Source organism: Macaca thibetana, chromosome 7 (assembly GCF_024542745.1).
Source record: "Macaca thibetana thibetana isolate TM-01 chromosome 7, ASM2454274v1, whole genome shotgun sequence".
Classification (NCBI taxonomy): Eukaryota; Metazoa; Chordata; class Mammalia; order Primates; family Cercopithecidae; genus Macaca; species Macaca thibetana.
The window spans coordinates 26,018,146-26,041,900 of record NC_065584.1 but is presented as its reverse complement, the minus strand read 5'-3'; positions in this window follow the sequence as shown (position 1 = coordinate 26,041,900).

The window sequence follows — 23,755 nt, the reverse complement described above, 5'->3', positions numbered from 1 at the left end:
ATTTAGAGGCAGCAACGAATTTATCTGTGCACCAGCCATAAAATTTCCATTACTTTTGTTAATGAATTTTACATTTGATTTTGAAAGCTTTTTAAAAAGTTGCTCGTTGGTTTTTCAGGGCCTTCCCCTCCTCCTTCTACATAATTCGTGTCAAAATAAGAACTTCACTTAGAGAGAGACTGGACATTTCTATGAGGCATTTTGCGTTTGGGGCCGGGGAGGCTGCATTTCCCAATTGTCTCTAAACTTCAAAGGCCATCATACCCTTCTTGGGCTCCAAAGTAGGTAAAATAGGAAGTCCGAGCTGAAGAGGATGGGTTTCCCAGAAAGTTCAGTTATTAACTGCAGGGGAAAAGCAGCGATCTACGTAGCCAGTTGTGGTGGGAAAACAGTCTGTTGCAATAAGGTCAGGGTCAGCTCTGAGTTTCCTTTCCTGAGCTCTGTGCCTTTTTTTTTTTTTTCCTTTAGCAGAGACATCCCGCAAGATGAGAAGCACTGGATGCTGTCAGTCTGATTGTTAGCTAAAATCTGGCCTTAAGATTCTCAAACCCTAGAGAGGAGAGACAGAAGCAGATAAACCTGCATTTCAAAGCTCGAAGCAATTTTCCTTAAAAAGCAACACTTTTGAAGCAGCCTGTTTCTTTGTTCTGGAAATACCATCCAAATATACGGTTTTATTAGGTAAATGTAATCACACCATAATCAGAAAATGTGTTTGAGAGGCTGTGACTCTAAGGAACTAAACCGCGAATGTTTATGTTGTCAGCTTCTTGCATGTCTGAAGACTCTGTTTCATTTAAAGAGATGCTCGTTTTCTGTGTGTTAATTTAGAATGGGCTGTGTGTCACTTGTTCTGTGCAGGTGTGAGGACTGGCAGATGGCAGGAAGGACAGCAAGGCAATAAGAAGGGAGCAGGGCAGGGCTAGGGGAAGCTGACGCTGCACATTGTCCTGTAGAAGTGGGAGCAGCTCAGACAGACATGGAGCAATCTCCCTGTTGGTGAGTGGGGGTCAAGTCTCATCCTACTGAGTAGGATCCATTTGTTTTGGAGGGAGCAGACACTTCTCACATTTCTGTTGCCATTTTTTCTGTGGGAAACAGCAGGAAACGAACACTAAGAAGGTACAGCTTAAACTGGGGCCCCTCTGACCTTTGTTCAACAGGTCGGGTCACGGAGGAGTCTAAACATGCAGCCCACATGCTAAGCATAGGGGGAAGACGGCCTGCCTGAGGAGAGGGGCATTTCCCATGGGGGGTTTCTGAGAACGGGCCAGGCTTGGAATCCTTGAGACAGCCAAATCTAGGAGTTGCAAGTTGTTTTCTGCATCCGATATTTTGTTATCTCTGACCCTTCAATAAAATCATGTTAAAATGGATATGGTTTGTCTGTGTCCCCACCCAAATCTCATCTTGAATTCCCACGTGTTGTGGGAGGGACCAAGTGAGAGGTAAGTGAATCATGGGGGCACGTCTTTCTGGAGATGTTCTTGTGATAGTGAATAAGTCTCACAAGACCTGACGGTTTTAAAAATGGGAGCTTTTCTGCACAAGCTCTCTTTGCCTGCTGCTGTTCACCTAAGATGTGACTTGCTCCTCCTTGCCTTTGGCCATGATCGTGAGGCTTCCCCAGCCACATGGAACTGTGGGTTTTCCATTAAACCTCTTTCCTTTGTAAATTGCCTAGTCTCATGTATGTCTTTATCAGCAGCATGTAAACGGACTAACAGAATTATTACAGCCTGGTTTCCAACAAAATTAAGGTGAAATTTGAAGTCACTTTGGTACAGAATAGTAAAAGAAGAGTAGCTGCTCCAGCGAGGAGGAGGCTGCTCATGGATGGAACCAACTCAAGGATGGAGCCTGCAGGTGGGTGGGGCCTGTCACTGGGTAGAGCCTGCTGGTGGGTGTGGCCTGCTAATGGGTGTGGCCTGAGGGGCCAAAAATGGGTTTATAAATGCTAAGTGCAAGTAAAGAACATTTTATTTTTTTATTTTATTTTTTTTTGAGACGGAGTCTCACTCTGTCGCCCAGGCTGGAGTCCAGTGGTGCAATCTCGGCTCACTGCAAGCTCCGCCTCCCGGGTTCCCGCCATTCTCCTGCCTCAGCCTCCGGAGTAGCTGGGACTACAGGCGCCCGCCACCTCGTCCGGCTAGTTTTTTTGTATTTTTTAGTAGAGACGGGGTTTCACCGTGTTAGCCAGGATGGTCTCGATCCCCTGACCTCGTGATCCGCCCGTCTCGGCCTCCCAAAGTGCTGGGATTACAAGCTTGAGCCACCGCGCCCGGCCTGAACATTTTAGAAAATGTAAGGTTTGAACTGACCTTTGGGAGGTAAATATGATTTTAAAAAATGTTAATGAAAGATTGGAGTAGGACAAGGAGGCAGAGGGAACAGGAAGGAGCTTTTACCTGTGTGTTGTGGAAAATAAAAGGAAGGGGCAGGTTTGAGAGAGGGAACCAACAGACCACGGGTCAGGCTGTCCTCTGGAAACTACTCGACTTCCTGTGTCTGAAACAGCAAGTTATCTCTGCTTCATTTTCCCCAGCACAGAATATGACCATTAACAATAAAGCAGGTATCCAGGGCTCCCTCGGTACCAGGCATGCTCCGAGTGCTTCTTGTGCCCTATTAGGTAGAAGCTGTTACAGATGGGGAAACTGAGGCAGGAACTATAACTTTCCCAAGACTCTTACCAGCACACTTACAGTGTCCTGTCATGCTCATGCTCCTCTTCCCTCCTTACCTGGTATTTTATGTGGAAAAATAAAATAATATTTGTGAATTTATCTCACGTATTTTGGAAGATGAATGTGAAATAAGTTATTTTTTCCCTTTTATTATCTTCTGAGTCTCCCCCAAAGTTCAAAATAGAAAATTTGAGCACCCATTGCAGAGATGTTCGGCACAACTACACCATCCCTCATTTTCCCCCTTCTCGATGATACCCTGGTGAGGGTTGCTTTTCTTTCCTTGTTTTTTTTTTTTTTTTTGAGATGGAGTTTCACTCTTGCTGCCCAGGCTGGAGGGCAATGGCACAATCTTGGCTCATTGCAACTTCTGCCTCTTGGGTTCAAGTGATTCTCCTGCCTCAGCCTCCTGAGTAGCTGGGATTACAGGGGACCGCCACCATGCCTGGCTAATTTTTATATTTTTAGTATGGACAGAGTTTCACCATTTCATGTTGGCCAGTCCGATCTCGAACTCCTGACCTCAGGTGACCCACCAGTCTCAGCCTCCCAAATTGCTGGGATTACAGGCGTGAGCCACCGTGCCCGGCCAAGGGTTGCTTTTATTTTCAAGAGCAGGGGAAGCGTAAATCAGCTACCTCGGAGTAAGGGGCACTTGTTAACATGACATTACATTTACAAAGCTCATTGATTGATGTTTCCTCAATTTACCCTAGTAGCTTGTGAGGTAGGCAGAATTTCGCAGATAGGTGACTGTGTTCTCTAGAGAGACTGTGAGTTGTTTAAGATCTGGCCGTGTTAGTGCAGAAGATCAACTTTCTGACTCTCTCTCTCTCTCCAGTCCTCTACTCTGACCTATCGAGGGGCTTTGACTGCCAGTGGAAAATAGTAAGAGCTTCCGTGTCCCCCTCCCCACTGGATTCATGATATTCACAGTATTTTTGCATAACTCTCTGGGTGGTTGTTGAAGATGGCGGGGCTGCTCCACGCTATTCACTTATAGAGGACCCCTCTGGAAACCTGTTAAGGTAACACGTAGTGTGAAGGAAAAAAGGTCAAAGTTATTCATGAAATCTGTGTTCACTTGGGCCTGCTGAGGAGGGGTGCTAACATTCTCCACTGTCTCACCTAGCAGAACTTGCCTCATCTTTAATTTTGACCCCAGTTTGTGAAACCTTTTGATTTGGATTTCTGTGCAGGGCTGTATTCCCAGAGGGATCAGACCACATCACCTCATTAGTCATACACACTGATCTTCACAGCAAATCGTGTACCCACCAAGAGCCAATGGTTAAGGACCGCTTGGGGCCCAGAGCTCTGAAGGGCCAGGTTTATTTCCACATGCTGAATTGTTCCTTGACCTCAGTTTTTCCCTTTAACAGCAGGACACCACGTGGGGAAGAATGCAGACTCCGGAGTCCTGCCAGCAGGAAGTGTGAGGAGCTGGGAAATTACTTTACCTCTGAGCTCTCCACAGAACTAGCACACAGGCTCTTTTGGAATCGCTGGGTGTTCGCATTAAAGAGGGGGTTGGAAGAAGGGGCAACGGTGCTTGGAGAATAATACTTGTTACACAGCTGTAGCCGAGACCCCTCTGCTTATCATGAAAGCTTCAGGTATTCACTTTCCCTCTTCCTCGTTGTAATTGCTCCATATCTAAGGCTTCATAGACCTGCAGTTCCTGTGGAGAGTGGGCTCATATTTGAGAGCCAGATCCCTTGACCCAGGTTGTCTGAAAGAAGCGCTTCCAAAGGTTAACATTTCATCGAGTGGCTGACAAAGCCTTTCAAAGGATAGCTATGGTCCAATTTTAGGGGGTGCTGTGAAGACCCCGTCTCCTGGTGGGGTCTTTATTCTGGTGTCTGAGATCACAAAAGAGGCTGAAGTTTGCCTAAGTGAGTTCAGTGTGGGCTTCTTTGGAATCTTGCATATGAAAAGGTATTGGGTATCTCAAAGGATGAGGGCCTTTCTTACTGCACTCGTCTAGGTGGGCAGTTATTTTTTTGGGGTACCTGGCTCCCTCTCTACCTCTGTAGATATAAGGTCAGCTTTTGGAGGGCAAGGCTTGCACTATGGACATCTTTATTTATATCTTTGGATTCAGATAAATAGTTTACCTTCAGTAAATGTTGATTGAGTAAAAACAAATGTGTGGTCAATGTGCATCTAGAAAGTGCTAGATAAGACTCAATGCTTTTCTTTTTAAAAGTAGATTGTTGTTGTAAAAGTAAAGCAAGCTCATGGTAACAATTAAGAATATAAAAAGATAAAAATAAAAACGAAGTTTCCACTAAGCAGAGATAATTGCAATGAGCAATTTCCTGTGTTTCTTTACAGAAATGTTCAATAAGTCTACATCTCAAGAACATTTTTATTTTCACAAGTGACCTTATACTATAGTTATATTTCTGCAACTAACCTTTTTGTATAGTTAACAGTATATCTTGAACATCTTTTTATAATAATGCATATAGATTTACCCCAATCTTTATAATAGCTGCAGCCCATTGTATGAATTTTCTATAATTTATTTAATCAATTCTCTATTAATGCATATGCAGGATGTTCCCAGATTATTGATTGTTACAAAAGACGCTGCAGTAAATATCTATCCATGTTTATATTTGTGTATCTGTGGGATAAATTGTTTTAAGTGTAAGTTTATGGGATATTACCAGTTGCCTTTCAAAAAATGGCACCAATTCATACTCTGACCAGTAGTGTATGCAAGCGGCCGTTTCCCCACATCCTTGGCAATGATGAGGATTAGCAAATGCTTTCATATTTGTCAATATAATAGGAGAAACAGTAACTCATTTTGGTCACATTTATATTTCTTTAATTTTGAGTGAGTTTCAATCTTACCCCCTTTGGGGACTATTCTATTTTATTTTCTGTGAACCATTTGTTCAGATCCTTTGCTGATTTTCCTATTGAATTGCTTCTCTCTTTTTTTTTTTTTTTGAGACAGGGTCTCACTCTGTCACCCAGGCTGGTGTGCAGTGATATCACAGGTGTGTGTTACCACACCACACCCGGCTTTTTTTCTTTTTTCCTTTTTCTTTTCTTTTTTTTGTAGAGATGGGGGGGTCTCGCCATGTTGCCCAGGCTGGTCCTGAACTCCTAGGCTCAAGCAATCCTCCCACCTCAGCCTCTCAAAGTGCTGTGATTACAGGTGTGAGCCACTGCACCTGGCCTGATATGCAAGCAATTGTTGTGCATTTATGGCATTATTTCTTTGTCCTACTTAAAAAACTGGTCAAAGTTTATCATTTACCATTTGACTTTGAATATGACATTGTCATAAATAATTTTAACATTTTATAGACTTAGGTTTACCAATCTTTTTCTTTGTACTTCTAAATTTCATGTCATTCTAGAAAGGATTTTGTCTTTCAAGGTTATAGAGTTCACTTATTTTTTCCCAAATATATTTATGACACTATTATCTATATTTAAATATTTGATCAATAATTTTAACATTTCATATACTTAGATTTACCAATCTTTTCCTTTGTACTTCTATGTCTTGTGTCATGTCTAGGAAGGATGTTGTCATTCAAGATAATAGAGTTCACTTAATTTTTTTTCCAAATGCATTTATGACACTATTTTTTATATTTAAATATTTGATCCATCTATAATTTTTTTGGTATGACAAGTAATAAAGGGACAAAGATTTATTTTGTCTAAAAGGCTAGCCATTTACTCCAGCTCATTTTTCCCTCACTGATCTGAAATGACACTTTATTATATATTAACAAATAAATTTTTGTTTTTTTTGTGAGGTGATACATGGGAGAATTTAAAGGAGACCAGCATGTCCTTTTCCAAATACCACTGTACATATATTTCTCCTACTCCCCTAAGTGAGTCCTTTGCAATTTTTTCCAAATACAGAATCAAAGATTAAAATAAAAACAAAACTAACCTTTTCTACAGGAAATGGAAAAAGGGAACATTGTGATCTAAGACCATGCTTAATGCTACAAACCATTTGGATAGTAAAGAAAGATCGGGTGAGTTTCGCATTTTGAAAAGATTCCTGGAGAAAGCATGGCTACTGTATAGGCCCAGATTCCCCGGGTTGAGCTGCAGGCCTGCTGGGTTTCTCTTCATTCTAATCCGGTCTTAACCCTCAGTCAGTCAAACACAACAGTCTGTTACTTGCACACAACTCCAGGGTCAACATCTGCCTTGTTCCCCGGGGTAGCGCATGAGTCACTGCTTGTGGAGTTTGGCTCAGTGCAGAGGGCTGCCTTCTATCCACATCTTTTCATTCTAAATGAAAAGGCTTTGATCCATGTATGCTGCTGTTTACTCTACCATCACTTGTCTGCTTCAAAGCAGAGGATTTGGCTTACTGAGAAGTAATTAAATTAACTCAAAGTGTAAATCCTAAGAAACAAATGAATGCTATGTCTCATCTCAGGAAAGGGACCCCCTACACAGAAGATATGTGTTTTAGGAGGTGTTTCCTTTCATAACTGTGCTGAAATTTGGATCCCAGAGTTACCCCTGGAAGTGTTAACTAAATAACATAAGTCTGGGAAGGTTTCCCCTTTGCTCCAAAGAGTCTAGGTCAGCAGATAATAATATAATTATTTACATCCCACAAATCCATCATGGAGAACTTAAATTTAATGTATATTGTAAGGGATTTTGACATGGTTCTTTCACTTAAAGAGAATAAAAATAAAAAAAAAATTCATACTTTGTACCATACCACACACAGATGCATGAGAAAAACCTAAAAGTTTACTTGTAAACCTCAGCTCTATTGTTAAAGCTTTCTAATTTTCTTGTGTTTTTCCAGCCAAAAACGAAGTAATTCCCTAGAGATTTCTCTAGCACTTTTCAACTGATGCTGTCAAAGCACTTTATATCCGCTATCTAATTAAGACTCTGAACACCTCAGTGAGAGAGAGAAGCATCAACACCATAAACCTGACAAATAGAAGCCGGATTCCCTGAAAACCTAACTAAATAAAATAGCTCCGGGTACATGAGGAGAATGTACTGAATTTAAAGCATTGAAAAGTTTGCATTTCATGCGGTTGTAGACTCCTGAGTGTCTTCTAGAGCATTCTCAGCATTCCACTAAGAATTCTATGTTGCAAGAATATTTGGAGTGGTAGAGTTTCAGAGAAATATCTTAGGCTTTAAGAACACCAGAAAAGGAATTGGAAGGCAAGGAAATACAGAGGAAAAATTTAGAGAGCCTGCTATTTACATGATGTAGTTTCTAGTGGATAACTGGCAACTGGGTCATTGGACAGGCTAGACGAAGTTCAAGAGAGGTATAAGGAGACTCTAGAATCTGTGAGACTGTCAGGATTCTTAGTTGCAAGGAGCAGACACCAATTTTAGCAAAATGGAAATTTATTGGCAGGGGTATCAGAATCTTAGATTTAAGAGGAGACTCAAGGACTGGTCTTGGAAAACAGGGAAGAACCAAACAAGCTCCAAAAGTCAGGAATGAAAGTCATTGAAAACACAATACTGCAGGAAGCATAGTGTAGTTTTTTCCTGCTGCTACTTTTGCCATCAAGAATGACCTCCACTATTCTGACATCTCTGTGATACTCACTCGTGAGTCTATATTTTGGAGACAGCGTCCAACTGACCTAGTCCAAGTAATTTGTCCACCTTTTAGGTTGTGCCCAGGCAGGAAGGAGAGAGGATCTGGTTCTTTCAGCTTTCAGTGTGGTAGTGTCTGTGACACAATGGAGTTTTCCTCAAAGTGTGCTAGGAAGTGAAAGGGCCTGGAATGTACATAGCCAGAAGAATTAAAAAGATCACAAGAATCACCCCTCTCCACTCACTGTTCTTGCTTGGAATCCAAGTTCAGAAATTTGAAGTGTGTGATGAGTAAGCGATGTGCTTGTACGTTTCCACATGGAAATTGCTCTGGCTGAGGGGAAACTGGCCTACTTTTGTCCTGGTGATGGCAGGAATGCATCCTGAAACAGGTCGAGCTTGTGAGATCCTCCTTTTTTTTTTTTTTTTTTGAGATGGAGTCTCGCTCTGTCACCCAGGCTGGAGTGCAGTGGTGTGATCTTGGCTCATTACAACCTCCGCCTCCTGAGTTTAAGCAATTCTCCTGCCTTAGCCCCACAAGTAGCTGGGATTACAGGCACCTGCCAACATGCCTGGCTAATTTTTGTATTTTTTAGAAGAGACGGGATTTCACCATATTGGCCAGGTTGGTCTTGAACACTTGACCCCAGGTGATCCACCCACCTCGGCCTCCCAAATTGCTGGGATTACAGGTGTGAGCTACCGCGTGCTTTTCACTACCTTCCACCTTCCTCCATTGGCTATTTCTAAATGTCCACCTTGGCAGGGCACTTAAGCTGGGCAAACTGCATATAGATGCCTTTTTGTTTTCTTCTGGTAAGGACAATAGTGCCCTCGGGCAGGGAACAGAACTGGGCAGATATAGCTTTATCATTTGCACTGGCATAAACACTGATTAATCTGAAAACTTCCCTTCAACTTGCAAGCACTCCACCGCCCCGTCTTTCCTGAGCCTAGAATGCCTACCTGTCACTCCTTCTAAATTCCTATGGCCTATATATATTATCTATCAGACAATTGAGGATGTTGCTTTACACTATTACTTTGTGGATGTTAGTCTAATTCATTTCTCCTTTCCCATATTTGAAGAGCTCCTGAAACATAAATCTTTGTAAAACTGATTTTCAAAGTGACATGTTTAGATGAAGTCCAGGCCTGTCAGTCAGTCATACAAATGTTTCTATGCCACACTTCTGAATATATGTCAACACTAGATGGTCAACTTCACAGTGGGTTTCAGTGATCATTCATTTTGTACCTTTGGTGCTCTGTACTATTATCAGTCTGAAAATGGAATTTCCTAACTCTGTCTTCATCCTCCACGACTCAGTTTTTTTTTTTTTTTTTTTTTTTTTGAGCTAGAGTTTCACTCTTGTCACCCAGGCTAGAGTGCAATGGCGCAATCTCGGCTCACTGCGACCTCTGCTCCCTCGGTTCAAGCAATTCTCCTGCCTCAGCCATCCCAGGAGCTGGAATTACAGGCGTCTGCCACCACACCAGGCTACTTTTTGTGTTTTTATTAGAGATGGGGTTTCACCATGTTGGCTAGACTGGTCTTGAACTCCTGACCTCAGGTGATCCACCCGCCTCGGCCTCCCAAAGTGCTGGGATTATAGGCATGAGCCACCACGCCCAGCCCACTGAGTTCTTTTGATCCTAAATTTGTATTTGTGTAATTGCTTACGCTGGTTCAGGTGTTTCTGATTGATGTATTTTTTAAGTCTATTGATGTCAGTGTTGCATAGCTAAGATTGTAAGATCTCACAAAATAAGGACCTAGACCTTTTATTCAGCATCTTACATTGAGGACAAATGACTTCTGGTGAGGGCGGTGTTAGAGAGGGTGACGATGATCTGCAGACACAGAAAGCCTGTAGCTGTAGACTGATCAGAATTAAATAGCTTATAATGTCTCACAGAGAAATGCAGACCATGTACCTGGTCACTTGTCAAAAACCAGTCTTCTAGTATCTGTCACCCCCTTCCTGAATACTATATTGTACACCAGCAAAATCTGTAGGTATTGGGAATACAGTTTCCTTCTCCATGCTGGTTTCTGTCTAAAGGCTATCATTTGCTTCTATTTACTGAGAGCTTTTGCAATAGGTTAAAGGATTTCTGTATTTGAGGCCTATTGAATACTTTCTGTGTGGGCAAGACAGGTGCAAATGTTCAGCTATTAACCTGGATACTTCTTGTGCTGCTGAAATATTTTGTCTTAGATAGGGTGTCGGCCAGGGTTAGTCATAGCGTTATAGTGGCAGGAAGGATATGTCCATCACCTTAAATACTCCACTTTACAATCTATTAACCTACTGATACAGAAAGACCGGTGGAATAGGATGTGTAGTGGAGGTGTTCAATATTTAAAGAATCCCATCCTCATGATACTGACCAAGGTGTGAAGCTAGATATTGAGGTGGGAAGGCCACATTAAAGTTGTATCTGCTTTTGCAATGACAAATACAAGCTCCTTTCCTTGGATTTACATTGTACTAATTTTAAAGAACTTCAGTTGGCAGGCACAATATTCAATACTAAATCCAGGTTCCCATGTGTAGGAGATTCAAACATGATATAAGAATCCCAAGACCCCGTTTCCATCTCAGGCACTTAGACTTTGCCTGTGACCTTGGCAGAATCATTCAGATTGCCATAAGCCCCTCTGTTTTACATCTTGGTAAATGGAGAGAATAATACCATACATTTAGCCTTTGTGATGCTGCTGTGAAGATGCACCAGGCATTGCTTACAAAGTTCTTCCCTGCTCAGAGAAAACATTAGCGAGAGGCTGAATGCTTTGGATCAGAGCTGCACTGCATTCTAAAAAGATTTTTCCTCATCTTCACCTTGCTATTGTGTAGTTCAGGAATGAGAAAAACACTGGTGTAGATAGGCAGAAACCAGGCATTTTATGAGCAAAGGCATCGTAATTACTTCCTGCATCTGGGAGCCAAAGATGAAGCTGGAGGGAAGTATTGCTGTGGAGGAGCTCTTCCACGCTTGGCCTGGCTTCCTCAGCATCCCCAGGCTCTGTTGTCCCTGACACGACTCCCTTCTCCTTGTCTCCAACTCACATTCCATTTGGATTCTTTCTGTGTCTTCACCAATGTTAGGTAAAAAACAAAAAGGAAGCAAATAAAGTTTTTTGTTTGTATAGGCAGGATTGAAAGTTTTTTTTTCAAAAGGACTTCTAAACAAGGAATGACGATATATACAAGGAAACCTAGAAAGGAGCAAGAATAGATTTCTGATTCAAAACTCATGCTTCGCAGAGGTGACTGGGAGACTTTGTTTCCAGGGAAGTTCAGTGATGGTGGTTACCACAAATAAAGCATTGACGATGGTGCTTGGCATAGAACAGGCTTTTTTAAACGCTGCTGCTGCTGTTATTAGTGATTCCTTTCCTTCACTCTGTAACCGGGTGCTGCCACTCTGGAACTTCTTGTTTTCTGAGGTTTGGGATTTCTCTTTTATTTCCTATTTGTTGGGAGCCAGGCTCTCTGGCATTGTCCCTTAGTTAGAAGGGCAGTGGAGTTTTAAGTGTCACCGAGGTAGCTGTGCTGCATAAGGCAATCCGATTTAACGAATATTCTTTAAGGGCAGGCTAGGGAATAAAAAGGATGAATTTAAGATCTAATCTCTATCCCCAAGGAGCTTTCTTGCTGATGGGGGAGTCAGACAAGTACAATATATTCTGCTATAAAATAATTTGTGATTTTAGAAAATAAAACAGAGCTTTTATGCCTGGCCACGTGGAGGGCAGTGAGGCCGTGGGCTCCTCGGAATTAGCATCCAATCCAAGCCTTTCTGACTGCAAGACTCTGCTCTGTCTCCCTCCATCCCACTGCAGAAAAGAGTTTACTGCCCTCCTTTAATAGGGAGTTTTTCTAAGAGGAAGGATAATCTCCTAAGCATTAAAGGTATAAAAAAATGAGCTTCAGGTAAATGATCTGTGCTAATCCTAACTTTCACTTATAAAAAACAAGGGAAGTGTTGCCTCAATGGGAAATCCTTGGGGTGTTGCAGAAACAAGGCAAAACAATGCTTCCAGCAGCTCAGGCACCATGAAAAAGGAGGATATGATGAACGGGCAGGCATTTAATTGACCCTCAAGTGTTCCAGTTACCAGGGAAAACAGAAATCTGCCGTTAGTTTATTCTAAAACGAGAAGGCTCAGAAATGAAAGACCTTGTGCTAAAGCCTTGACAGGGTGGAGGCTGGTGGTATTTGTGCTTCAGTATTTCTATTAATGCCCCAGGCAGCAAAGCCAGGATGATGGAATGATTCACGGTGTTGTCAAATGTTCTTGTCGTTTGAAATGCCACATAAAGTAACTCTAGTAGCTGTCATAACTACTGTGATGTTAGCAGTTTATAGAGGATGGGGGCTGTGGATTTCCATTTATTATACTTTCTGTATTAATGATGTGTTGTGCTGGACCCCTATTAACTTCAATGGGAACTGGCATTAGGGTTAAGTGGCTGAAGGAGAGACCTGGAGCCAGAGAATGAGACATAGGGCTTACTGGGAACTTACCTACGGGAACGGTACAGTGGTGGCGGGCTGGGCAGGAGAACTGGAACCACTTGTAAAAAGTATGCAGTTTATACAGCACGTTCGCTTAGCAGCCTCCCCGCAGCAACCTCCACATGGCAACCCTCATTCCACCCACAATAAAGGGCCTCGATCCCTGCTGCAGCCCACATTCCATGGGATGGGCCGGGGTCCAGATGTTCCTCACAGATAAGGAATGAGTCTCCAGGTTGGTCGCTTCTGGATTTTTTAGCTTAGAACTTCAAACACACATTCTTCTTCTTAAGTTACTGCTCTCAGGTGCATCTACCATTCATGATGCCTTTTATTTTTTGTATTCTTGATGCTTTGACCCCTGAGGCCTTGCTGACTCTCGAGGGACTGCCCCTTCCAGGGCTAGCCACTTATTTGCCCTTGAGCATCTGGAGCAACCTTTTTACATGCAAACCGACCAATCCAGAGCCCACACTTCCAACCACCTCCTCTGTTGCGCCTTCAACACTCAGTGTCACAATCCCCTGCCCTAATCACTGCAGAGGCCACATGCCAGACAGGTAGGGACAGCCCCTACACCAGAAGCCACTGAAATTATTCCAATTAGCCAATCCTAAATCATTTACCCTGTCTTACCTGTGCCTGGCAGCAGAAACCACAATAACTTGCACTTCTCCGTGTGGTCTCCTCTCATCTCGAGATCTGTGAGTATAACAAACTGTCTCTTCAGTGGCAGTCATGTCCTGATCTGTTGGCCTTGCCATACCTAAATAATAATCAAACCTATATTTTAAAACAGTTTTCCTTTTCTAAAGTAGAATCCAAATGAGACAATATCTGAAAAGATCTCAAAGGGTAAGCATGGATGTGGATGTGGCCAAACAGGATTGAATGCACTGAGCTAGGTGAAAAAATCATTTAAACAATCTGGTTTGTTTTTAAAATCATTTTTTAAAAAACCTGATAGTGCAGGATATTACATACAAGTGGAAAATGTTCAGACCATATATGTCCATAGAACATATACCTACAACTTCCGCAATTGGACCAGAATGATCAGGATTTGGTCGGCATGACTGTCAGCTTCCCGAATTTTCAGTCCTACCTTCAACTCGGAACCAACCAGAGAAAGCCAAATATGCTCCCCAAAACAATCAGTCCCATAGAATGCCCCTCTTCCAGTCAGCTGCCTTCAGCTTCTCTGTGCCAGCACCTCCAGTGAAGGCATACCTAAACTTTCCCTTTCTTTCACTATAAAGTTTTCCTACTTCTTATTGAGCTGTGAGTCTCTACCAAACACAAATGATGTTGGCTGTCTCCATTGCTATCAAAAGCTCTGAATAACCTCTGTGTTTGTTCTCAGTCTTTATTTTCACTCATGCTTTAATGCTTCAACATGAAATAGTGCTTCAACCACTATTTCTTCTTTTTTTTTTTTTTTTTTAATGCTGTCCTGCCCTGATTTGCCCTGTACCGAAGCAATCTTCCTCAGTCCCTTGCCTCTCTTCATATAGGCAGAGCTACCCTCTCCTACCCCTTGTAGCCCTGGTCGTTATTTTGGATTTTCTGCTGAAACCTAGTTCATGTTGCCCAGGCTATATGACTTTATTTTACTTCATATTTAGTGATAATTATCATAGCAACACTTTCCTCATGGCTTACACCATACCCTTATATTTTGTGTTTGTTTTATTTTCAGTTTTTTAAAATTTTACTTTAAGTTCTGGGATGCACGTGCAGAACGTGCAGGTTAGTTACACAGGTATATGTGTGCCATGGTGGTTTGTGGCACTTATCAACCCATTATCTAGGTTTTAAGACCTGCGTGTCTTAGGTATTTGTCCTAATGTTCTCCCTCCCCTTGCCACTGACTCTGTGACAGGCCCTGGTGTGTGATGTTCCCCTCCCTGTGTCCACGTGTTCTCATTGTTTAACTCCCACTTATGAGTGAGAACATGTGAATGGGAAGTTTTCACCATGTTGACCAGGCTGGTCTCGAACTCCTGACCTCAGGTGATCTGCCCACCTCAGCCTTCCAAAGTGCTGGGATTACAGGTGTGAGCCTCTGCGCCTGGCCTGTCTGTTCTTAATGTACAGTCTAAAACTGGACTCAATACATTTACCCGTCAAACTGATTCCTTTTCCCAATTTCCCAATATGGGGTGGATTCTATTCCAACTCCTCTTTCTCCTTACAAAGTTGTAGGCATATTCCAATAACCCTCCATATTTCCTCCATTTCATAGTTCTAATTAGTTACTAACTTCTTCTGATCTTTGTTCTCACAGACTCATCCTTTCCTCTCCATTCCAACAACCATCTCCAGTACTTGATCACCATCATATAACCTTTAGATCTCACCCAGGAGTGCAGTGGCCGGACTGCTCACTGCAGCTCTGCCTCCCCATTCTCCTGCCTCAGCCTCCCGAGTAGCTGGGACTATAGGCGCCCGCCAACTGGTAGTTTTTTGTATTTTTACGGGGTTTCACCGTGTTTTCGATCTCTGAATCCGCCCGTCTCGGCCTCCCTATTCGTGAATATTTTATCAGTTAACATGATATAAAATAACATTTAATCACTTTTTTCCCTTCTTCAAGGGGAGGTAGCTTCTTAAAACAGTGGTTTTTCCAATCCTGACTGTACATTAATAACAGACAGGCTGGGCGCAATGGCTCACACCTGTAATCCCAGCACTTTGGAAGGCCGAGGTGGGTGGATCACCTGAGGTCAGGAGTTCGAGCCTGGCCAACATGGTGAAACCCCCTCTCTACTAAAACTACAAAAATTAGCTGTGTGTGATGGTGCATTCCTGTAATCCCAGCTATTTGGGAGGGTGAGGCAGGAGAATCGCTTGAACCCGGGAGGTGGAGGTTGCAGTGAGCTGAGATCACGCCATTAAACTCCAGCTTGGGTGACAGAGTGAAATGCCGTCTCAAAACAAACAACTACCAAACAAACAAAAACAAACAAACAAAGTTCCATACTGTACCAAGCAGTCTTTGTGAGTAGGATCCAGATATGTGTAATTTTGAAAAGCTTCCCCAGGTGATTCTCTATGTAACTAGAGCGGAGAACCATCATCAGATCAAGCCGAACTTCTGTTAGTCTGATACGCAAGGCTATCAACTTACTGGTCCCAAAAATGGAGAACTCTTTTCAATGTTTCTCAAACTTCTTTGATAAGACTAACATGTAAGTGCTTGATAAATCTCATCTTCTCTTGGCTCTATCTCGGAATGTCTCAACGCCCTTTACTGTACAGCTTTGCAGACAGTGACTAGGTTTTTCCAATCACAGTCTATACATACATCTTCTACTTCAGTGTCTATACAATGTCAGGAAAATTATCCAGACTTAGAAATAAGCAGAGATTACTGCATGTTTAAGCCCTGGTCTTGGCTTGACTTTCTATCCACTGGACTATTTTACAACTCCAGTTCTCTAAGGGATGGGTCTGGGAAGTTGCAAGGTAAATCAAGTGCTCCAGGTGATTCTTATGTTTAGGGATGGTGGGAGCTGTCTGCAGAGTATCTTGCAGCTTCCCAAATTTTGATGTGCCTACTAATCACCTGGGGATCTTGTTGATGTACGCGATTCTGATTGAGTAGGTCAGGGAGCGGGTGCTGGTGTCTGCAGGTCTAACGAAGTCCTAGGTACTGCTAGTGGTTGTCAGTCCATGGGCCACAGTTGAGTAGCTGCAAATGCCCATTGAAATCACCTGGGGAGCTTCAGCAACTACTGTGGCTTTTGCCCCATCCCTGGAGATTCTAATTTCATTAGTATCAGTGCAGCTTGGGGATCAGGAGTTTAAAAAGCTCCCCAGGTGAAAGCAATTTGCTACCACGGCTGTGAACCAATGTTGCGTACATCTACCTCTGTGCTTGCTTTTACTGTCATGCTGTTCTTCCCATTTGGATACCCCTTCTTTTTCATCTTCATTAAACCACACCCTACAAGTTCTACCAAGCTCTGAAGATGACTTCCTTCCTTAGCCCAACTTATACTACTTCTCCCCTAACTTTGATTTTTAGCATAAATGCATACAATTTATACTACATTATTATTTGATAATTTATAGGTGCCTTTTAAGATATGAATGTTTCCAAGTTGTGTACTCTGAAACTTTGCTATAGGACTTTTCAGTGACTAGGTTTTCCCAGTCACTGTCTATGCATACATCTTCTACTTCAGTGTCTGAACAATGTCAGGAAAATTGAAACTTAGAAATAAAAGGGATTACTGCATGTTTAAGCCCTAGTCTTGGCTTGACTTTCTGTTGGCTGGACTGTTTTACAATTCTGTAGGGGCACAGGTTAATTTGTTAATTTTGTCCCGTAGAGATGCAAATAATAACCTGTCTCTTGGAAGTGCTAACCCCAAAGGTTGTGGTAAGACATTAGTCAATTTCATATGTAAGCCAGCAATCTTATTCTAACATTCATTTATTAAAATGGCTATATACACCTCACTTGTTCCTTCATTAATTAATGAGTTGAATAAAACCTTGGCATATCATTCACATGAGAGTCCTGATTTTACCTTTTTAAAAATGTTTTAAAATGCTGAAATGCTTAAGTAGGAGTTTAATCAATGCATTGCGAAATTAATTGATGAAGCAAGTGATAAAGTTTTATTTCTGAAGAGACAATACATCTTGCAAGTGTAAAACAGAATAATCAATACATGAAATAACACGTGAAAAACCCTAAGTAGTAATAATTTCAGAGAGCAACAAGCCATGCTGGTTTGGATGTTCTTAGTCACGGATTATGAGGGTAATCACTCAACAGACATCTTCAATTGCTTTTCTCCTTCCTGTACATTTCGTCAACGAAAATAGAGGTTCAGAATGATATGCCAATAGTGGGAGGAACCACAGCAATGGAATCAAACAATCAGTTCAAATCTTGGCTCTGCCCTTAGTAGCCGTTCTCTGTAAATTGGAGTTAATAAATCCCTATGAGAAGTGTCTGGTATATAACGGGTGCTCAATAAATGTTAGTACTCTTCCTCATGAGCATCTCCGAGGATAAGAGGTGGACAACTGCAACCTAGATTGGAAACCTGAGTTATGGAGAAAGAGTTAAAATGACTTAATACTGTTTATATAGGGCCATAAAAACACCATCTGCTAGCTCTAGCCGGTTAAGCTATTACAAAGCTGACATGCACTAATGCTGCACTGATAGGAAAGGAATGGCCAAGGTTTTGCTGTTTCTGTCATTATTCGACGAGCTGCCATCTCGGGACCAGTCGCCAGTTTACCCATCACATAACCTGGTTGTTCAACGTTTAAAGATTTATTTTGGTCCTTAAATATTTATACTCTCCCCCAACCTTTTATTGCCATAGTTACTGCTGAAGAAAAAGCAAGACTCAGGAGGTTACTGTGTGGTACATCAGCAGTTCTAGGCTTTATCGTTAGATTGGGGTATGTTTTATGTTGAATTAGACTCAGATGAGTGGATTAATATTAAACTCTCATTTTGCATGATGATTCGAGATGTGCCTCAGAGAAAAGGATAAGGTCTATTCCTTTTCATATTATCAGTCAGTGAAGAAAAGGCCGCTTGCACTGCAGTGCACATTGCTGAGCCAGAAGTGAATAGCAGCAGATTCTGGATCTTGGCGGGGGGCGGTTTGCCTACAATAAAGTGTGTAGCTGAAGTTTGTCCCAGTGGTAGAAATGAGCTCAATGATTGCTCCTGCTGCCTCTCATCACACCTGCATTTGGATCCTTGGTACCCATTAGGCATAATGATGGGCTGATTCCACATCCCTGGGACATTTGGCCTCGTTTGGATGATTAAAGAGAATGAAATATATGTCCCAGACACCTGCCAACTTGCAATAATAATAGCCTGTATTTACATAATATCTTTCTCTAAGGATCTCAAAGTCCCTTGTCTTTGAAAATCTATTTCTGAGAGGGAGGGGGAGATAATCTCATTTCTGTTTTGCAGAGTTTTAGAGCCATGGTAAGATCTAAATATTTGGTCATTTTGGTAACTAATCTGTGTTCCAAACTTTGCTGCATATTGAAACCAACTGGACAACAAATATGGATACCCAGCTCCTAAGCCTAAGCATTCTCATCTAATTGCTCTGGGGTTGGGGGTGGGTGATCACCTGGGCATCAGGATTTGTAAAAGCTCCTTAAGTAATATGAATGTACAGAAAAGCCTGAGGACCACATAGGTAAAGGCATTTGGTCTGAGACATTTCTGCGAAGTATTAGCAGTAGGAAACATTCACATGGCTGAGCTATTAGAATTACTCTTCCCCACTGGGTTTTTCATCCTTTTTGCTATTTTCATTGTGGACCAACCCTATTAATAAGGAAGACGGACATTTAAAATATAGCTCAATGCCAGAGTTCTCTCACCTTCAGCCAACAGTAGGTTAGGTCAGATCACTGTCTTCCAGTAGGAACTGTACTTTGGTAGAGGAATCTAGAGAGAAGATAATTAAATCAACATGTAACTGGAGTTTTAAAAGATGACAAGAAAAAAATCATCCCCTGGGAACTCTATATACAGCTGTGTGTGTAGCAAATATTTAGGAACTAGCATTCCATTCAGTAAACTGGTGTTTTAAGGAGGGAAAACGTAAAAGGCCTTTTAGTGACAGTGGGGGAAAGGATTCCACAAGTCATGCATGAGTTTAACAGGGGTTTGTGGCGGTGTGGCTGGGGGACTTTAATCCTTAAGCTTATTTGTTGTTCCTGGACTTTCACAAAGATGTTCAGGCATAGCAGAGGGTTGGAAAAGCCAAGAAGCAACCAGTATGTCCCTGCATTACTGCTGGTGATTCAACTATGACTTCTGGTGTGGGACCAACTTCCCTTGAAAATGTATGGATCTGATGGTGACAATTACAGGGCTGTTTTCTGGAAGCAGCTGTTGCCCGCGGGGAGTAAGACTGGCTTCTCACATGTTGAGCTGCCTTTCCATCTGCTGAAAGGAAGAGGAAACAGAAGTCAAAAACAGAACTACAAAAAGTGGAACCTGCACAGAAACAACAGAAAAGAGAGGAGATGATGGGAGAGAAGGCAATAAAACCTTAATTAGTTACCAGGAAGAGTTCATTCTCTTAGTGTCTTTGGCACTAAAGATAAGTCATGTCCTCCACCGCCACTAATGGAAAGGAAATGAAGTGATGAGAAGATGCATTAAGGAAGCCTGGATCTGGGCCAGCTCACTGGTTCCATGGGCCCCTGGAAGACCCTAGTGTCTCATGACTCTCTGACTGTGTCTCAAGTGAACAGTTACCTCCTTGTTATAGTCCCTTTGGTGCCCCTTAAGTGTTAGAATATTTTCAACTTAATTCTGGAGGCACGAGGACATCCATGGACATTTAGAATATCTGAGCAATTCTCAGCAGACATTAGGTGAGTTTGTTGTAGGGCGTCCTAGTTTCCCAGGGCTGCCCTAACAAATTACCACAAATTGGGTGGCTTAAAACAACAGAAATTTATACTCTTGCAATTCTGGAGGCTAGAAGTCTAAAGTTAAGGTGTCAGTGGGGTCGTGCTCCCTCAGAAGACTTTAGGAAAGAATCCTTCCTTGCCTTATCCCAGAGGTGGCTTCTGGCGATCTTTGGCATTCTGTGGCTTGGAGCTATATTAGTCCAGTCTTCGCCTCATCACTGTCTTCCCTGTGTGTTTTCCTATGTCTTCTCTTCTCATATGCACCAGTCTTTAGATTTGGGGCTCACCTTAAATTCAGGAACACTTCATTTTGACACCCTGGCCTAATAACATCTAAAAAAACCCTGTCTTTTTGCCAGGTGCCGTGGCTCACGCCTGTAATCCTAGCACTTTGGGAGGCTAAGGCGGCCAGATCACCCAAGGTCAGGAATTCAAGACCAGCCTGGGCAACATGGTGAAACCCTGTCTCTACTAAAAATACAAAAATTAGCTGGGCGTTGTGGTACACACTTGTAATCCCAGCTACTCAGGAAGCTGAGGCACAAGAATCACTTGAACCTGTGAGAGGGAGGTTGCAGTGAGCCCAGATCACCACACCATACTCCAGCCTGGACAACAGAGCAAGACTCGTCTCAAAAGAAAAAAAAAAAAAAAGACTTTCTAAATAAGGTCACTTTCTAAGGTTCCAAATGAACATTAATTTGTTGGAGGGGAGCAGACACTATTCAGCTCACTACAAAGAGGAGTTTACAAGAGAAAGAAAGATTGATGTATGGATTGAGAGCAGGGACTAGAGCTGTGACTAACATTGGTTGTTCATTAGAAACACCTGGGCAAGGGCAGCCTTTAAAATCTCTATCCTGGCCCCAGCTCCAGATATTCTCAATCAATCTGGAGTGGGACCTGATTAACATAAACACTCTTAGGTGCCCAGCACATAAGGTATATGGATGAAGGATAAAGAGCAGGTTGGTCTAAAAAGTAATGAGGAATGGTGACTCAGGGGGCAGGAGGAGCCTGGAAACCAACATGCAGCATTGAGATGCATTCAGATTTGATTTGGTAATGTCTCCTGAAGAACGTGGGTCTGTAGGCTTTGAAAGACAAGTTGCCAGTTTGAGATGTCAAGTCTAGACTTGTAGGAATTCTTCCGCAATATCTTAGATCTGTGAAAATGGTAACTAGCTCAAAAATGCACATGGTGATAATGACACAGAATGTGGGATGAATTCTGATCTGAAAAATCTAGAATGTGGAATTGACTTACCTAAGAGGACCCTATGAATGAATGTTCCTACTCAGGAACTAGGTCGTGTTCTGAGTCTCGTTTGCCCAGTTGTACATACGCTATGCTCTGGAGTGATTCTGCCATATTGTAGGGTTCTATTCTGGAGGCTAGTTGGACACTCTTCTCCACAAAAAAATTCAGGACATTGTTCTAAAGCTCAAGCATCTACTTATTTTTATTTTTTGAGACAGTTTTGCTTTTTCGCCCAGGCTGGAGTGCAGTGGCATGATCTCGGCTCACTGAAACCTCCGCCCCCCAGGTTCAAGTGATTCTGCTGCCTTAGCCTCCCAAATAGCTGGGAATACAGGCACCCGCCACTAAGCCTGGCTAATTTTTGTATGTTTAGTAGAGATGGGGTTTTGCCATGTTGGCCAGGCTGGTCTCGAACTCCTGATCTCAGGTGACCCACCTACCTCAGCCTCCCAAAAAGTGCTAGGATTACAGGCGCAAGCCACCGTGCCTGGCCAAGCATATCTACTTCTAAAAGAGCTAACTCACTGCCCAGTATCCCTCGTTAATAGTGAGATCTAGATTAGTACTTAGCCTTGTCACTTAGTAGTTGCATGACCTTGGGCAGGTTACTTATCCTTGTTTTACAGATGAGTTTATTAATATCTACCTTCATGGGTTATTATCAGGATTAGATTGTTATGAGGTCTAATAAACATTCTTTTTCTCTGTCTCTTCTCCATCCCAGATGACAAATCTTTTTTTTTAAACAAATAAACACTATAGATTATTGAATGACATATGCTACTGTTGTTTTAAATAGCAATGAAATTATAATGGTACTAACAATAGCTGACATTTTCTGAGTACTTTACATGTGCTGAAAACTTAAAAATATTTTGGCACATATAATTTCATTATCGCAATGATTCTATTACCTCATTGTAAAGGGAGATAAATAATGTATATAATGTGTAGTAGATATATAAATGATATATATTTATATAAATGATATAAATAACATATGTAACTTATATAATGTATCCCTCTTAACAAATGAAGAAATTGCAACTCAGAGATAAGAAGAAATTTACCTAAGGGTGCACAGCAATTTTGACCTAAAAATTGCACATTATCCATTCTACTTTATAATTCTCCCAACTCATTTGTGTCTTGTGTGAGGACAGGGGCCTACATCAGGCAGAGCCAGTGACCAACTCGTGGTTGCCTTTCAAAAAGTCCTTGTAAACTTAAAACTCTGTCTTCTAAAAGCCCCAATTGAAATGAATGGAGCCCTCAAGAGTGCTAAGTCTTTATTTGTATTCACAAATATTGTGTCAACATTTTCATTTTAGAGTGTGAATTATAAAAAATGATTGCTAATTAAAAAACAAAAACAGGTAACATTCCATTAGTGTTTCATGAGAAAGCACAGTTTCATTAGAAAGCCTCATCATTCCTGATATATTTTTAGGCTATTTATATAAGTAGAGCCAAAGAATCTACAGATCCACAGAGCTGGTAAACCATTAAGAAATGGGATAAAAGGATATAAAAGGAGCATCACCTTTCAGGGGTTAAAGTAAATCAGTTTTGAAATCTTGGCATAAAGCTTTATAACCCAGGTATTGACATATAAAATGTCATATTTTTATAGTCATATAACAGGTAATAAAAATACCTAGACTGTCCCTGGCACATGGTAGGTGCTCAGTAGGGGTCTATATCTCTAAATTGATTAAAAGGAAATTAGGAATGAATAATGCTTTACGTAACTCCCAAAATAAATACATCAAGCAGGATGTGGAGTTAGGGGGACAGACCCCAAAAGGATACAAACAGAAACAAATAAACCTAAGTAACTGTAATATTTTCATTGCCTGTTGCACACAGCAAGTCAGTATACTGAGACACTGGGTTTGCAGCAGAGAAAGACGTTTAATCATGGGGTCGCAGAACAAAGAGATGGGAGGAAACCTCAAATCCATCTCCCTGATAAGTTTGGGGCTAGGGTCCTTAAGGGCTTTGGAGTGGGCTAAAGTATGGAGACCATTGATTGGTTAAAGAATACAGGGTAGGCCGGGCGTGGTGGCTCATGCCTGTAATCCCAGCACTTTGGGAGGCCGAGGCAGGCGGATCACCTGAGGTCGGGAGTTCAAGACTAGCCTGACTAACATGGAGAAACCCCGTTTCTACTAAAAATACAAAAATAGCCCAGCCTGGTGGCACATGCCTGTAATCCCAGCTACTCAGGAGGCTGAAGCAGGAGAATCACTTGAACCTGGGAGGTGGA